Genomic DNA, 15,071 nt, shown 5'->3' with positions numbered 1-15,071 from the left:
TATAAAAGTTCACAAAGGTTTATTATAAAATTTTAAATGTTAAAACAGTTACTTACATTAGACATGAAGTCTTAAAGATATTTTGTTAGGGTGCTGAAAATCAGACCAATCAAAATAATAATTCAAGAGTCATTGGTTCAAATCAGGATCGACTTAAATAAGGCCAATCGTTTAATGTAATATTGTAACTAAAATATATATTCATATATAACTAAAACAATAGTATTTGAATAAAAATATGTTAATTTACAAATGAAAAGCATATTCAAATATAAACCACACATAATCCCACAAAAAAGAGCTAATAAAACACCAATATAATGGATTACTATATTTTTTTATTCTTTGAACTCAAAGCGATATTATTTTAAACTAGGAATAGAAAAAATAAAATAAAATCTAAGTTGGTTAACTGATTCAAAACTCTTATTTGAACTAATCAGAGAATTAGTTTATATGTATTACTTGCTAAACCAGATTGAGTTTTTGTAGCAGAAATTTGGTATAATTTAGCCTAAAAATTGAGGTCTAGCTATCATTATGATCGAACCCTAAAATTTAATGTGGGAGACGCTCTTTGAATCACTTTTAATCAAAGAAGCTCAATTCCTTACCATATGTGGTGAACTATAATATTTGATCATATAACTAGAAAAGCTAACATTGGTGTTGACCCGCTTGCTTATCATAATTATCCTTTAATTACAAGTCATATTTTATAAACCTTCCTACTTACAGGATGTAGAAATCATCTTTTAATATATCTGATATTCCTTCAGTCCTAAATATAAGACCCTTATATTTAAGACTGGAGAAGTATAATGATTTGCATGTTGTTAATTGTTTTTCCCCCTCAGAACAGTATGACTGTAAACTTATGTAGTAGTATTAATTTATTATTAAAAAAAAAAAAAAACCTCTAACACATGGGGGGAGGAGCTTTTAACTCTGGGTTTGGAAGCGAATCGACATTCCCGTTTCCGACATACTCAAGATAGCCCTAGCAAGCTAAGCAGATGATGTAGAACAATAGAGGGAAAGGGAAGAAATGAAAGAAAGAGAAACATATAAGGAAAAACTAAGAGAGAAAACAAGATATCTGTAATGTGATCGACATTCAAGTTTGCTTCTTTCAAAATGAAAATCCTAAAACTACTCGTAATCAATTTTGTTATCAGAGCCAGACTTATACTTTTCTTCTATTCTTTCATATCTCTTCTAAATTAACTCTCAAAATATCATAGCCTTCCAAGCCTTCTAAGATCGCGTTTTTTGCTATTTCACATTGTTTTCATGTGACTTACACCACTGCTCTAGATTTCCTTAGAGCAAAGAATCATCATAGGGAAGGACTTCAGAGCTAAACTTTATAACTTTAGCTTCCTAGAGCTACTTTCTATCCTAGATCGCAAGGAAACGATTATCTAAGAAGTTTGTAGTAACTTGCGGATTATAATGATGATTTTTTTTTTTAAAAAAAAAAACACTTAAGTTACAAGGAATTTATTTATGGATCACTAGATAGTTAGTCATTTGTGTTAGCTATTGCATTGAATTGAGATCCCTATTATTAAAAGTATTGAAATTACCGGCTAATATATGAGTAGTAGGACGGATGATACCAGTGTAGGTTACAAAGAGTGAATATTTAATTGGAACCCTGCCAATATGCCCCCTGTGTCCTTGTTGTACTCGTGAGGCTGAAAGTACTTTACATATGCTTCGGGATTGCCAATATGCTACACAGATGTGGTTACAACTTGTGAACCCCAAATTTTATAAAGCCTTCTTTGCTGCATCTTTGAGAGACTGGATGGCTTTAAATCTCAACAAAGAATTAGGAAGTCAATTGTCTTCAGATTGGAATCTTATATGGGGAGTTGCTTGCTGGAAACTTTGGCTTTGGAGGAACAATACAGTCTTTTCGGAAGACTTTATGAAACCACCAAACCCTGCTCTAGTTGTTTTGCATATCTGGAAATTATTTGTGCACACAAATGATAGACCCACTGTGGGTAATCAACCAATATCCAGTATCTCGGTTAAATGGCAGACGCCCCCAGCAGATTGGATAAAGGTCAATGTTGATGGAGCAATGTCAGCTTCTTCCAGCAGAGCAAGTTGCGGCGGGGTGTTAAGGGATAAATCTGGGATCTGGATTGCAGGTTTTTCTCAGGCTCTTGGTTTGTGCAGTGCTATTGAGGCAGAGGAATGGGCTGTGTATGAAGGTCTTAAGCTGGCTTGGGATATGGGGTTCAAAAAGATAATTCTTGAATCTGACTCAAGAATTGTGATTGACATGATTACGGAAAAGAGGAACAAGTATATCCACAGCCTTGTCAGTACTCAGATACTGAATTTGCTGAAGTGCCAATGGGAGGTTAAAATAGCGAATATTTCTCGACGGCAAAATCGAGTTGCAGACTTGCTTGCAAAGGATGGGCTATCTAAAACCATCCTATGGGCTACTTGTCCTTCTCACCTGAGAAGCGTTGTGTCTGAAGAGTGTTTGGGATCGATATCCCCTCCTATTTAGTTTTGTTTCTTTTTTGGCTTTTGCCTCCTCTGTGCCATTAGTTCGTTTGTTAACTTACTGAGATTGCCACGTAGGTGAATGAGGATTATACTCGATAATTTTTTTTTTTTATTTCATGTTAAGTGCCACATCTACCTTGCTGATATGAAGTGGCAATCTCAGCTAGTAGTTAACGGGAAAAACTAACGCATGAGTTTTACGCTTAAAAAATTAAAAATTAGGTTAATTTAAAACTTTAATATGTCAAGAGAGTAATATGCAAAGTTCAGTAGAATTTTGTTACTAGTTTAGTCTTAAATTAGGCATCACAAGGTTCAGTTAATCATTTGTGAAAAAATGTGCATTGATTTTCCTACAATGCAATTTTAACAATTCACATTAAAACTAATTCTTGATTGGGAAAAAAAAAAAAAAAAAGACCTTCATACGTGCAAAGAATATGGATAATTGGAAAAAATTATAAATTCAAAAGACAAAATTAATTGAAGCCTTATATTTAATATCAAAACAAATCCTCAGATTAACTCATATATTTAGGATTAGAGTGAGTAGCAAATTACAGCTTATCCGGATTTAGATGAAGTGCCGCGCCTATTTATGTGTCCAATATCTGAGATCCGAGGAACTACAACAGGTCCCCCACGGACCTTCTCAAGAGCAAAATTTATTCTCAACGGTCTTCCTAAGAGTGCCTGCATGCAAAATGTCACCAACAGAAGGAACTTCAATGGGCAATAATAATGAGATATAATGCAAGACAAGCGAAGTTTCCTAGCTGCTTGTTCTTAACTTATTTGAAACAGCACAAGGTCCAGTCCAAGACATGCATGGCAATACCCGAGAATATCAATTTGTTATGATTTTATTGAAGAATCGGATAGTAAAAACCTACTACCTTTGGTTCTTAATGTAAAAACTAGTTGACTAATTTGAATAGGTTAAGAAAATTTGTTAAGTTAATTATTTGTAATAAATAAATGTTATCTTTCCTAAAATAACCTTATTAATCATGTGTATTAGTTAGAAGAATCATTTGATAGAACCTTTAACATATACAACTATTACAAAGATTATTTTGGAAAAAAAAAAGATAAATATAAGAGATAAAGTAGATTGGAGTCCTATATTTAGAACCAAATTAAAGGTCAAACTGGCTCTTATATTAAAGTCCAGAGGTAGTACTAAATTCTGTAATTCCAGATGGAGATACATTGGCTTCTCACCTTGCCATCCATTGCGTCTTTGCAGTTTGGCTTTATCTTCATCCGAAAATATGACAAATCCAAACCCTCTAGACCTACCGCTGTCTTTATCATATGCTATCCTTACTGCAAGAAAATGAAGCCGATGATGTAGAAACTACAGTAGAAATTAGCAAAAATCAAAACTAATTTCGTTTGAAGCATGACAAAGGAATACTTCGAAAGGTGTAAAGAAAGCTAGTGACCCTTATTGTGCCGAATAAATGTGTTTGCACCCAAAATGTGATAAATCTGCCCAATTCACGCAAACCCCCTAATTAGGCAATGTAGAAAACAGCTGAGTTCTTCTCTGTTTTCTCAGTCCGTTAACTTTATTCAAGGAATTTGGCACATATATAGATGCCTAGGGAACCAAGCCTGCCTCCTAGATCTAGGTTTATGAAATCTAGGCTAAATCTAACTAAAATCACTAAAGGGTTAGATCTAGGCAACCAATTACTGAACATTAGTAAATTGCATGCACTGCCTAACCAAAGCAAGAAGAGTTATATGGTTTTTATGGTTGAACAGCCATATTCGTATGATCAAAACTTCGAACAGTTTAGAAGAGGAGTAATCGCTTATAGTAACACGTTCCCTAATCTTCTGAATAACAAGTGAGCCTAAATTTACTGCACATAACTTCATAACTCTAGCGGACTCTAGAGTTCTAATAGAGTTAACCAAAACCCGAGTAAATGTTTGCTTAATTATGTTGTACAAAGGCCTAAGTTTGGAATCCTAAAATCCAATTTGATAAAAAGCACTGGATTCTCAATCTAAACCACACTCTATTAAAAACTGACCAGAATAGAATACTGGAGCGCTGAGACTGCATAATCATACATGTCAGACACATTATCCGTTATGCAGACTCGTGTCAACAGTACATTAAAATGGAAAGCTACAGGCCTAAAATATAGACATACGCATATTACCTTCAGTGACTTCACCAAATGAAGAGAAAGCATCTTTGAGAGACTTCTCATCCACTGACCATGACAACCCTGAAACACCATAAGCCAAAGGTAACTGTCTTAAAGCCCATCATATTCATAACAAGATACAGAAATGAATAATGACAGAAACCTCCAACAAAGAGTCTGTTGCTGGAAGGAGGAGGAGACTCCGAGGATGATGAACAAAAGAATCGCAATGTGGATGGGCTGTGAAATCTTGTTGCAAGAGTTCTTGCAAGAAATACCAGATTGTTGTTCATAGCAGAGATCAGACACTGAAATAATCCAAAAGCCAAGCAGAGTACTTTAATCCTTTCTTTCTTTCTTTCCCAATTGACGATGTTAGCTTCTTCTCTGATGTCAATCACCACTGCAAGCCAAACATACAGGACAGATGGAACTCTAGCAGCAATTACAAGTTAGAATAACAAACCAGCAGAGATGATTGTATCCACTTATCTATTAATCATTTTTTCTTTTGCTTTTCTCTTCTATCATTAACTGAATCTTCTTAGAAACTTCAAACTAAGTAACTAATATTTATACAGCTTCAGCAAATGCTGAAAGAAAAAACTAATACAAGTAATTCAAGAAAAGAGATTCATTTATATTGAAAAGAAATCTTAAAACTCAAATTAGTTGCATGATTTAAACTATAAAATCAAATTCCAAAGACTCAAACTAGCTGCATGTTGCTCTGCAAAATACGATAACTCACCATCTTTTTATGTTCCATATTTGTACTACAATTTTTCTATCATCACACATAATTACAAGCAAGAAATTCCATTCAAAGTAATCAAGGCATGGTTCCTAGAGACCTTGGAGTTTTCAGTGATCACGGGAATACCAAAATTGAAGAAACAAATCACACGATAACTGTACATTTAAGATAAAATTAAGAAAATCATTCTCCAAAAATGCATCACAACACGGACAGCACTGGACAAAGAGAGCTGACAAAATCTAGACAGGAAGCTAAAATCAATCGGAGCTTTGCGCTTTCGATATTCACGAAAGAGGAGAAAGAATGGAATGGTAGCTGACAGAGCTGACAGTTTAGGCAGCTTCGATCACAAAGAAATCGGACAAGACAAAGCGGTCAAGAGCCACATTCATTTCTCACTATTATTGATTTAAATGAAAAGAACAAGAAGAAGCCATGAAGCGCTGGTTCCGTAGCTAATCACTGGTATTTAACCTATCCCTATGTGCATGGTCCAAGAAGTTACCAAAAATTCTGAAGGACCAAGGCCAATAAGCTGAAGCATCTAACCAAAACAAAACATTAATGGCAAGATAAAATTGAAGACAAGGAAATGAGAAACCTGCTTCAGATAGCCGGATTGAGCTCGTCTGCCTGCCGGTGGCTCATGAAAACTGCAACTCCGAAGTTCGGCGAGACGCCGGACAGAAGCTGAATCCGTCTGGGGTCGCGTCCTTTTCCTAGTGGGAGGGCAAAAGGGGCATTCAAGAATGAAAGTTTTTCATTTGTTAATTACGATAATTAGTAATTATTTTTTATTTAAACTCGATTTTTTTGGGAGTGAAATTTCAATATCTTAAATATTTGGATTTTTTGTACTAACACTAGCGATTTTGGTAATTAAAAAACAAATTCTGACGGCAAATGAAATTGTCATATATGAATAAATAGTTTTGTAACCAAGCTAATGGCATAGATGCTCCTTTGTAATTAGGAGGTAGTAAATTCGATTTCATTTACTACCTCTATTTTTAAATATAAAAACTATTTGACTAATTTAAAGAGATTAAAAAAATTAATTTATTTAGTTATTTGTAATAAATTAGTATTGTCTTTCTTAAAATATCCTTACTAATCAAATGTATTGGATAGAATTACTATTATTATAAAGACTACATTAGGAAAAAATAAATAAATACTACATCCGGTCCTAATTATAAGAGTCAATTGACTAATTTGAGGAGATTAAGGAAGTAAGTTGAGTTAGTTATTTGTCCTAAATAGGTGTTGTCTTTTTTAAAATATCCTTACTAATCAAGCGTATCGACTAGAACTATTATTGTTCGAAAGGCTACTTTGAAAAAAAAAGTATAAATATGAGAGACAAAGTAGATTTGGGTCTTATATTTAGGATCAAAATAAAAGTCAAACAAATTCTTATATCAATGACCTAACAAAGTAGATTTGGGTATTACATTAGGACTGAAATAAAAATCAAACAAATTCTTATATCAACTACCGGAGGTAGTAAAATTTTAAGTTGTTACCCCTCTAAGTTTTTTTTTTTAATTTTCTTTTATAAGTAGGAAGTCGTGGATTTGATGTAGTGTCTGCTCGAAAATTAAAAAGAATAATCTTAAAATTACTATTTTAAAAAAATAATTTCATGTAAGTACTCAAAATAAAACTTTCTGCATGCTGTAAACACTTGGTTAACTCCGAAAGGCTACTTGTCAAATACTACTTCTGGTTCTTAATATAAGACTCTATTTGACTTTTATTTTGGTCCTAAATATAAAACACCAATCCACTTTGTCTCTCATATTTATACTTTTTTTTTTCTAAAGTAATCCTTCTAACAGTAATAGTTTTAGTCAATACACTTGATTAGCAATGATATTTTAAAAACAACAACACTTACTTAGGACAAATAACTAACTCAACTTACTTCTTTAATCTCGTTAAATTAGTCAACTGGTTCTTAATTAGAATCGGAGGGGTAGTAATTAAAATGCATTCGTCCAAAATATCATGTTTCCGTATACATTGAACAGCAGTTTTTGTAGCAGCAATGAACCATCAAAATCAAACCAAAACATTATTTTTAAGTATCAAACTTGCACTGACACTTACACAAGTCTTTGGTGTGGAATAAACAACCAACCACAAAAAAGAAAAACAAAGAAAAACATCGATCTGCAGACACATAAAACCTCGCAGATCAGATCAGAGGGCATCAATTAACAGGAATATAATTCCTTGAGATGATATGAGCATGAGGAAGGCGCGTGATGGATAAAATTTTGCTCATCATCAACAGCGGTTGAAGCAAAAGCAAAGATATCCAGAACCCACTTGGAGGTGACAACTTCCCTCAACAGAACCTTCTCTAACACACGTATCATTACAAGAACCATTGTCACTGCAAAAGCCTTCATATGTCTTGCTACGCGTTGAACAAAGTCCATCTGCTTCAACAACATTATTATTCTCTGCATATGTATAAACATGACACAAATTTAGAAAAAGCATCCATTAATTAACCATAATAGTCAAAGCACACTACCATGTTAATATATATATATATATATATTCTTTGGCAATAATATAAATACTTGAAATATATATAACGGGTTAATATTATCTTCAGTTCCTAATATTTGACGTTATCATTTTAGTTTATCAGTTCCTGAGATTAGAAATTAGTACTCTTGATTCATAAAATTTGACTTTATTTTGGTCTGTTTAAAGATTTTTGGTTAGTTTCAGAGATCAAAAACAAAATAAGGTCAAATTTAATTATGGATTGAAAATAGTATTAACCCAAATATAACATTTACACATATGCATACAAACCGTTGGAAGATGAAAGCAAAAGGGCAATGCAGAGGAAGACAGTGAAGAAGGAAGGCATCTTGTAAATGGAGGAGGCCATAAAGTTTGGTTTGTTGTAATTTTGAAGTTTGAGTAGTTGAAGGTGTTGATGAAGGAGGACTAGGCACGTATTTATATTATTATGTTAAAAACGTTGTTCATCGTGAAATTCGCCTTTATTTTCATTTCTTGGCATATATTATTGATCCTTCTCGGGTTCTACGTACGTTGTTCTTCAAGTTATTATTATGGCCTTTTTCCCTTGGCATCTTCTTGTGCAGATCTCCATTGCCATTTCCCAATGAGGAGTAGCAATGCTGCCCTGTAATTATGTTATACTACCTCCTGTCCTTAATACAAGATTCTATTTGATTTTTATATCGGTCCTAAATATAATATCACAATCCATTTTGTCTCTCATATTTACTTAATTTTTTTCAAGATAATCTTTCTAATAATTATAGTTTTAGCCAATACAGTTGATTAGCAAGGATATTTTAAGAAAGACAACACCTATTTAGGATAAATAACTAACTCAACTTATTTCATTAATCTTCTCAAATTAGTCAACTGTCTCTTATAATTAGGACCGGAAGTAGTAAAATAAAAGAGGATGGGGATGAACGTACAAGGGTTCCGGTTTGGATTCGGGTTATTAATACTATCAGCAGAGATTAGATCATTAGAGTAACGTGACACATCTAGAGCATTGCAAGAAATAGAGAGGAAGAAAAGGAGATATATATTATGTGGCCACGCACCAAAAAATAGAGTCTAATAAATAAAAAGCGTTTAACCAAGCGTTAAGTTTATAAGCAATTAAGTATTGAAATGATAAGCAGTCTTATTTTGTAAGGAGGAGAATATAAGTTTGAATTCTAATAAGTGTACATATTGGAAGAGTTTTAACTTTAATATTTTCAGACCTGATAGAGATTAGTCTTAAGTTTAAAGTAATTTAAAAATATTCTGAATTATACAAAAAAAAAAAGGTCAAAAAAATTCCTCTAAAATAACAACTAAGTTTTCCACTTTGTTATATGGCTATTGCTATTTCATATCACTAAGATGAGATCAGTATCGTCCGGATATGGTTTCAACGGTTTATATATAAAATTTTTAAATGATGATTTTTATAGGAAACAACAATTTTTTTTCCCGAAAAACTGATAAATATTATCTTTATTTTTGATTATATGCACATTAGAATATTTTTTCAAAAAATAAAAGAAATGCTTTAATATACAAGAATTAATAAAACCAAGAAATATACGAACAGTTAAAAACTTCTTCGAAGAAAGATATATATATATATATATATATACACACACACACACACACACTTCCCTTCTAATCATCCTTGACATTCTCCCAAATAGGAAACATACAATTTAGCTTCTTTTTTTTATATATTGTTGGCCATCAACGTCATCGAATACTCCACCGTATCTTGCCCAACAGTGCATGCAACGCGTAAATTGAAATCAATATGTAAATTGTAGCATCATTTCCCACATATATTTGGTTACTATATTCTTCAAGAAAACTGGATTAAATTGTATTATATTTTTTTTATCTTCATTAACTTGAAAATTTCACAAAAACTAAATTAAAAATTCTAACATTTATTGTCCTCATGATATGGAAAACTAAAGTTATCGCTGCACAAACCGAATGAAATATGTACGTAAATGATCATTTACAAGTGTCTGCGCATTTCTATTTATATTAATTTTATATTATACGAGTAATTATTAAAAAAAGGCTATTATAAGCCTAAAATCTTGTAATGCTACTGGCTCTAATTCTTAATATAAAAGTTAGTTAGGTATTTTGTGTTGGGAAAACTAATCTAACAATCCTTAGAATTTCATTCAATTTTGAATAGATCTTTATAGTTTTTTTTAATAAAATCATTATTATTTGCTTTGTTAATTATATCAGTCCTTCCGTTACCAAATCCGTTAGTTTGGCATCTGGGTAGACCTACTTCCTAAGTCAGTTGCCACCACCTCCCTCAGTTTTTATCTTTGTCTCTCCTCCTCCGAGTCTCCTTTGAAATAAGCAATTGAAATTTACTGAAAGCATGTTCAACGTATCAAGCACAAACTAAATTCAAAATAAATAATACAAAAACTAGTTCAAAAAGAGGATAACTACGCTGAAGGCTAGTCTACAGTATACACCACAAAAAAAAGGGGAAAAAAACAAAAAAATGATACTTTAATTTAACTTCAAAATGCCAAAAATGTCCGCCCAATTTGGAAAATCCCGTTTTGGTCTCATCAGACCAAATTGGGATTATTTTGTTAAATAAAAAGATGAAACTACCCTCACTAGATACAAAATGTGGGCACCACATTAATCTGCATATCAGATGAAGATAGGCAGGAAGAAAAAGAGAGAAACGTACACAATGGAGGCTGCTCAAGAGTGACAAGAAGGTGGTGGTTCGAAAGGGTAAATGTTTTTTTAAAATCATATGACTCTTTCATCCTTGTAGCATCACTGTGGCGGTGTGTTTTCTAGTTTTTGATGGTCCTGCGTTCTGCATAAGTCGTCAAGAGTTTAGAGGAGGTAACGTGCAGCATTACGTAAGTACTGTCACCAAGTATTTGCTTTTAGGGAAATACCTTTACTGAAGTTATTATTTCCTTTAACTGTGTTGTTAACTATGACAGAAGCTGCAAGACGAGTCTACTTATTATTCATATTTGATATTATTGCCTTATATTTTATGTTTTAAGTATAATCTTTGTATGAACTAAGTTTCAAAAGTTGGCATTAATGATCGTTTCCTTTTATGACAGTTGTTAAAACTTATACTTGAGTTGTTAAAAACTTATTTTGGGGTTGTTATCTAGTTTACTGAAATTGTAATGTGGTGGGTTTATTTATTATTGGAAATGTTGATCCATAGATTAGAGTTGTCCAACACTTAACCGAAGTTATAAAATGGGTTTTTTTTTCCTATCTTGAAAATGTTGTTGTGAATACACATACTGAAGTGGTAAATACATATAAAACTATTGTAAATCCATACACTAAAGTTGTAAAATTCTCCCTAGATGCTTAAGCAGGCCGTCCAACCAAGGTGTAAGGAGGTAAGAAACTAGGTGGTTAACAGGTATACCTGAATTGTTAAAATATTATACTAAAGTTGTTAAACGCTTAACTGATGTTGTAAAAGGAGGATTTTTTTCAATTATGAAAATGCTGTTGTGAATACCGATACTGAAGTTGTAAACATATATAAAGATATTGTTAATCGATACATTAGAGTTATAAAATTCTCCTCACACGCTTAAAATTCTCCCCGGATGCTTAAAATTCTCCTCTTCTCTCCTCTTCCCCTTCGATTGACTCCCACAATGTATTCCTTTGGTCCTTTTTTTCTTTTCTCTTTTTCCACGATGACCACAGCACTACCAACGTGCCCTTCCTTCTTCTCTTCTCTCTTCTTCCACGGTGACCATAGCACCACGAACACGCCCTTCCTTCTTCTCTTGTCTCTTCTTCCACGGCGACAACTTCCTTCCTCCGCTCCCTTCTCCTCTCTTTTCCGTTCTTCACCATTTCAACTAAGCATTCCCAAGTTAAACTGCGCCTCTCTCCCCCTGCTTTTGTTTCAAATAATACAAAGGGTAGTTTCGTCTTTTCATTTAACAAGATAATCCCAATTTGATCTCATGTGACCAAAACAGGATTTTCCAAATTGGGCGGATGTTTCTGTCATTTTAAAGTTAAACTGTCATTTTTCTGTTTTTTTTCCAAAAAAAAAAAACATGCGATTAATAACAGAATTTAGTGACAGGATTTTTATCCACATGTCACTACCACATAATTCTTCCTCAAAGTGACTTTTCCATGGCTTGAACCTATGACCTCATCTATCCGTGCTTGTGGCTTTATCAGTTGAGCTGCGATGAACATATTAAATTATTATGTAAAATTATATATATAATATTCTTTTACACAAACATTTATATATATTATTAAAAACTAAAAATAAACTATATAATAATTTTAATCATAACTATTTTAATGAAAAATAATTTTTAAATATTTGTTTTACTATTTATTTTTATAAAAATTTTAATATAATTTTGATTTCCAATGACACTAATTTGAATTTTAAATCGTAAATATTTTTTTCATTAATATGTTTTTTAAATTTAATTTTTTAATTAACATTGCTAAGATATATAATTAGTTATATATGTATTATATTATATTATATTATCCATATGTCTTTTATATATTTGATGAAAATTATTCATAATTAGAAAAAAATCTTGTTATTCAAAAAATAACTCCTATAATAAAATCTAATAAATTATTCTATATAAAAAAATTGAATGATTTGAATAGATTATGATAAACAATATTCTCCTACTTATATATGTATCCTATATATCTTATTTTCTTAAAATTCTTTGTAAATACCATTTGTTTTTATTGAAGACCAAAATCAATTTATATCATGGGTATTAATTATATCATGATTAAATTTTATTGTTTAATGAATGAAATTCAAAATTCACTTCAATATTAGTTTGATTTATAATTATAAATTGAGATGTTCATATAAATTCATTTTTCAATTTCAAATTTCTATCATATATTACATCTTTCAATATATTGTACATATTATAAAATTATTTCTTACTTATATCAATTTGTATAAGAAAGTTATTAATATTATTATTATATTTTTTTAATTATTATTAATTGTCAAGAGGAATTGATTTTAATGAAATGTAAATAATTTTTTAAGAAATTGTCTTCTTATTCTCAGTATGTATCTAATGATGACATAAATGATAATATCATGATGATACCTTTATTAATATCAACTCCACAAGTGTATCAATTTATTTTACAATTGAAAATATATTCAAATCATTATATTCTTAATTATATTGTTATATAAATTGTTATAAGATTATAATCTAAAATAATAAAATTTAAAATTAGTGTTGGTAGCGACGGAATTGTGACAAAATAGAATTAGTGACTGAAACTTCCGTGACAAAACAATTTAGCGACAAAAATAACAACGGAATTTTTCCTTTGCCATTTCGTCGCTAAAAGTTTTACGATTAAAATTAGCGATGGAAATTTCTAACTGAAAAAATTTCCATCGTTAAATATTTATTGACGAATTTTTGTCTATTAGTAATCCGTCGTTGATTCAATCACCAAATTTAATGACAAAATTTTCTTAATAATCCATTAGAAATTAGCGACAGAATAATTTTTATCTGCAATTCTGTTAGTAATAAGTTGTTTTTTTGTAGTGGTATCTTCTTTCAGCTCCTCATTGAACTTTGCATTTTCCTATGCTATTCCCATCAATCTTGTTATTTTTGCTGGGTATATCTACAATGACTTTATCACTCATTTTGCGTGATGGGGTTGGTTGCTTGCGTCACATTGAATAAAATTTTCATAAGTGAATACGTCATAGGGTGAAAGTTGGAACACATTTCATGTTTACCAAGAGATGATTATGTATTGCTCATCTTATCTGTAATATTTACATTAATTCGGATAGTCTAGATTCAATTTGTTCATGAGTAAATTTTAAATAAGTATCACATTTAAATTTTAAGAAAACATAAATAGTTTGTTTAATTATTTTTTTATTCCAAATATATTTTAGGACATTAAAATAAAATATTAAAACACAATACAAGTTGATTAAGACTTTAAGGTTTAAAGATTTTAAAAACATATAATAAAAGCAAGCATCACGTAAATTATGCATTAAAAAATAACAAAGAGTTTTAATATCATTTAAAGGGTTTTGACCATTTAAAAGGATTTGATACCATTTGAAAAATTCTGATACCACTTGAAAATTGTGTGATTTAAAAATTTAATGTCCCTAATAAAAATTAAATGAGATAATAGGATGGAATGTATAATTAAATTTTCTTTAATGCGATATTATTTTAAAAATAATATAAAAAATATAATTTCAATTTTAACTTCATAAAAAAATTACTTATAATTTAATATGATTGAGAAGCCAAATGTTTAATGAGCTTTTGTGTCCCTCTTCCCCTCCTTCTCAAGATTGTTTATTATAGTTGGTCCTAACTTTGCTTTTAAAAATGAAACAAAGCAAAATAAAAAAATTCAAAAAAATTCAACCTTTACATTTTTAAATGTAAAATACATCTAAAAATGAGAAATTATAGCAAACATCATAGAGGGAAAATGTGTGTTAAATATTTTAGAAATAAGTAATTTAGCTGGCCTAAAATGACATTTTGGCTAAATTTTCAAAACCATTTTAATGTGGGCATAACAATTTTAAAAGTTTAAAATTAATTTAGTCAAGTAACCTTATGCATAGAATCAATAAGAATTTGGTCCATAACAATTATTATTCAATTTGCAATTTTCAAGAAAATGTTTTAAAATAAGATGGGTTAGCCCTCCTATTTATAACCTTCTTATAACAAATTTGGCTCTAAAACTTCTAAACAATTTTAAGCGAGTTGAGCAAACTTTTTAGAACTTAATGATTCTAATTTTTTAATTTTTGAACGACTCTAAGAATGTAATATTACAAGAGATATGAGAAATATTATTCTTAACTTATTTGGGACAAGGTGAATGTAGTAATTAATTAGTCCTATATGAAAGAAAAAAAAATAAATATAAATATATATGTGTGGATTGATTTTGAGGTATGCTAAAAAGAAAAACCAACCTATGTTTGTACTCAAGACATTTATATCGAG

The 15,071-nt window shown here is 30.8% G+C and overlaps 1 pseudogene; it reads right to left on the bottom strand.

Moving 5' to 3' along the window:
• Positions 1-3,056: 3,056 nt before the first annotated feature.
• Positions 3,057-6,194, bottom strand: LOC114743711 (glycine-rich RNA-binding protein 4, mitochondrial-like; annotated as a pseudogene).
• Between the last annotated feature and the right edge of the window lie 8,877 nt (positions 6,195-15,071).

Source organism: Neltuma alba, unplaced genomic scaffold, assembly GCF_004799145.2.
Source record: "Neltuma alba isolate B1F8T4 unplaced genomic scaffold, ASM479914v2 tig00004099_pilon, whole genome shotgun sequence".
NCBI classification, from domain to species: Eukaryota; Viridiplantae; Streptophyta; class Magnoliopsida; order Fabales; family Fabaceae; genus Neltuma; species Neltuma alba.
Note: the sequence above shows the minus strand (reverse complement) of the source record. Positions and strands in the feature narration are given on the sequence as shown.